We start from the raw sequence: 4,102 nt of genomic DNA, 5'->3' as shown, positions 1-4,102 counted from the left end.
CCCCTGGAGAATGCTTTCTCACTTTCCCTCTCTCTTTCTTTCTCTCCATCTCTCTCCAGCAAGCACGCATACCCTATAGCAAATTTTAAAAAAACAATCTTTGTATATGTTATAAACATTGTTCTAGATTCATTTGACAAAAATTGTCCTGACATAACTATCACACTCTATTAACAGCCAGTGTTTATGGGGTTAGAGCTGAAAAACTGACAAAGCAAATGTTCTCAAATACTTCTCCTAACATCCAAAATCATTATGATGTTTCATAACTATTAGGCATAATCAATTTCTTTTTAAAAATAGTCTTTTAAAAATAACTATTTATTCAATTTTATTATTATTATTATTGCTATTTTTAATTTGCTATAGGGTACTTGCACTCACCACCGAGAGATAGAGGAAAGGAGGAAAAGTGAGAATGCAAGCCACCAGGTCTAGGACTCAAACCACAGTTGGCCATGTGGAGTCCAGCACCCCAACCACCACACCACCTGCTGGCCCCAACTGGTTTCTTTTTTCAAGTTTATTTCTTTCTTCCATGAGAAAGAAAGACAGAGACCCAAAGATAGAGAAGCAGTGATAGAGACAGAGAATGAGGAAGGCATCCCAACAGGGTCTTCACCCTGCTATCCACATCCAGTCTCAGCCAGCTCAGATCACCAGCATCTGCATCTGCTCAGTGTGCACAGGGAGTCCTCTGGATGTTACTCCAGGGCGCTCCCATGTGTGTCCAGCATCATGGAGCATTGCATTCCCTTTGTTCCACTGCCTGTACCTTAGGCACAAATGTTTCGCAGTGTAAATGACAGTAAGTAACATTACTGTATATACTTGTTATGCTTTGGATTGTGTTTTATTCTCCAAAGTTTCACATTTTGGAATTTGATGTTGGAAGGTGGTGAGGCCTAGTGGATGGTGACTGAATTATAATGATTGTATTATGAAGGCAGCAGTATCATGAATAGATCAAGTTCTAGCTCTGTTTAGAAGGAATAGTTCTCATGTGAGCTGATGTTATAAAAGAGAGAGCTGTCAGAAGCTCACCCTCTCTCTGCACATGTCTGCCGTTCGTGTTTCCATCAGCCGTACTGTAGGCCTAGGCTTTTGGACTTCCCAGCCACGAGAATAATTTGTAAATAAATCCTTATCTTTATAAAATCATCCAGGTTAAGGTATTTCTTTTAGCAGGAATTTCAGTTAGCAATGCAAAAACATAGTGAGACAATCAATACCAAACTACACTTTGATTTTTGTGTCTGCATTTTTGATACTATTGTGTTTAGTACTCAGGGATGACAGGGAAAAAAAAGAAGAAGAAGAGATAGTCTAGTTCCTTCAGTTGCTTTCAACTCCATTCATGTGACAACATTCATTCAAGGAGTATGTGAGTCCCTACTATGCGCCACTCTGTTCCAAGACCTGGATATCCTTGCCTTCAGGGGATGACACGTCGTGCCAAAATACTTTGCATGGAGGAAAGAGTTTTCAGCTTCTGACTTAGGCTTTCTGTGATTCCCAAGGAGATTGTTGGAGCAGAAAAAGACCCCTTTGTCCCCTGCATATACTCTCCTTAACTGGAGTGTTATATAGCACAGAATGCTTTTAACACGGAATAAAGCATTTGTACTAAAATGCAGAAATCTGGGGCACAGGAGGTATTGAGCGGTGGAATTGCCAGGAATTCTTTTTTTTTTTTTTTTTTTTTTAACCAGAATCTAGATGTTAACACTGCAGCCTTTGCTGGCTTCACAGAGGGATTAGGGAGTTAGGAATGCATGGGGTATGCACACCTGCCCTGGAGGACTCCACACTTAGGGGAAAGAAGACGATGGAAAGAGAGGCTGGGGATGCCATAGCTGGTCTGCCTGGTCCCAGCACAGGTGGCCCAATGCTCACCCATGCCTCATCTGTATGCTGTTCCTCACCCACAGGTTCACTTATGCAACTTTTTAACTTAGAGTTTTAAAAAACGAACGATAGAGCCCTTGTGTGCACGAGATAGAGAGCAAGAGAGAGGCAGTCTCTACAGGTCTTGGTCACTCTGTGATCCCCTTCCTCTAGTCCTCCAGCTGTCAGTTCCTGGGCACGGCCTGCACACTGGAACGACTGATCGAGTCTTAATTTCGAAAACTTTTTAGTGAAGTACATGCACATTCTGAAGAGAACATGTATCTTAAACATACCATTCACCGAATTGTTAAACCAGGTCACACCTGTGCAAGCTGCTCCAGGTTGAAAAAGGAGGTTTTACTTATTATGTAATACATATACACACACACACACACACATATATATACACACATACACACACCCACTTACAGATTTTTGCCATAGGGCACAGGCGCTCACCAGAGACACAGAGAGAAAGTGTGAAATCACCCCTGGGGGAATGGCTATGCTTCAATCGCTCTCCTCCATTCTCTTCTCCGGATTTGAGACACACCTGCACACACGCATGGCTTTTCAAGCTGCGGGGTCCAGAACTCCAACCACTGAGTCAGTCATGTAGGATCCGGTGCTTTAACCACTATGCCACCTGCTGGCTTCAGCAAGGTTTTGTTTTAATAAAACGAATAATAATTCTGACTATGACGTGCAATAAAAAAGTAAGACAAAGTATTAAGAAAGTAAATCTCTTACCCCATTTTTCAGTTCTTCATAGAGGAAAAAATGCATCAGTAGTTTTTTTTCTTTCTTTTAAATAATTATTTATTTTAAGTTTATTTATTCATTCATTTAATTTGACCAGAGAAAGGGAAAGTGAGAAAGCAAGCCACCACATCCAGCACTTGAACCCCGAACAGTGGTCAGGCATGTGGGTGTGTTTAGTGCCTTAACCACCATGCCACCTGCTGGCCTCGCATCAGCGCTTTCTTAATGGCTTTTAAACCAGACATTCTGACAATGTACCATCTCGGCTAGGGCCCGGCCTGGGTAAGGTGGAAGGTTTGTGTGAGTCCAGGTTGCGCAGGGAGAGACCAGGGTGTCCGCGTGTGTATGTGTGTATGTGACAGGTGTATGGAGGTTGCACAGTCACGGGAAATCTGAGACACAGGCTTCCAGGCACTCAGCCGCTAAGGAGGAAGGCTAGGGGGGATCCTAATCCGGAGGAGGGCACCTGCATTGTTAGTCCGGGGGAAAGCCTGTGGGGTGGTAGGAAGAAACCTGCACCAGCCAGGCCTGGGAGTGGGGCTCAGCCGGGAGCCTGGCCCCTCCGGGGTGTCTGGTGGCAGTCCCCGTGGAGCCTGGGGGCGGTCCCTCTGGTTTGTCTGAGGACACCGGTCTAGAATCTGAAGTGGCAGGGTCAGGATGCAGCACTGCCTGGAGGCGGGCTGGGGCCCTTGGCGATGACCCAAGAGAAGTTTTAAAAATAGCCCGATTGACGTGGGAAGAACCCCACTTATTCCTTCTGGCGAGTGGGTGAATGCTTGTTCAAGTTCAAGCTTGAGAACCCAGTGAAGCGGAAGAAAAAGGGCCTGCAGACGCCGGAGGCGCCTCTAAGCGGGTAAATACGGCCCGCCCGAAGTGGGGCAAAGGTTGCCGGCGGGAAAAGCGGCCCCAGGCTGCTACCCACGGAGCCTCCGTGGTTTTGCTGCTTCCGCCCGAAGCCCCGCGGAGGCATTTTAATTTCAAAGATAATAAAGAAAACAGAATTTGTAATGAAAGGGTTAACTTTCTTTCCCCGTGAAGTGCTTGCACGCTTTTACTTGGGTCAATTTTGGCCGTCTTTTAAAAATAAATCCAAAAGAGTATCCCCCGCCTTTCTCTGTTACCCGCTGTCCAAGCTCGACCTCCTTCCGCTCTGAGCTCGGCGTCGCCCTTAGTTTTACAGCCGACGGTCAGAAAATAGATGTCATAGACTTCAACGTTTAATCCTGGGCCGTGCCTTTTTTTGGGATATAAAAGAATAAAACTGGGTTTCTGGTCCTCGGTCTTGTCATCTAGCTGGGGAGATAAAACCAGCACACGTGACCTAATACACGCCTGTGCGAGGTTCTGTGTACTTGGGCACCCGCGTGAAATTGGAGGCCACGGGAGAGACCAGTGGGAAAACAAAGAATCCAGAAGATGTGCCAAGAAAGGGCTTGTTTCGCAGAGTGGA

The sequence above is a fragment of the Tupaia chinensis genome, unplaced genomic scaffold, assembly GCF_000334495.1.
Source record: "Tupaia chinensis unplaced genomic scaffold, TupChi_1.0 Scaffold143584_1, whole genome shotgun sequence".
NCBI lineage: Eukaryota > Metazoa > Chordata > Mammalia > Scandentia > Tupaiidae > Tupaia > Tupaia belangeri.
Note: the sequence above shows the minus strand (reverse complement) of the source record.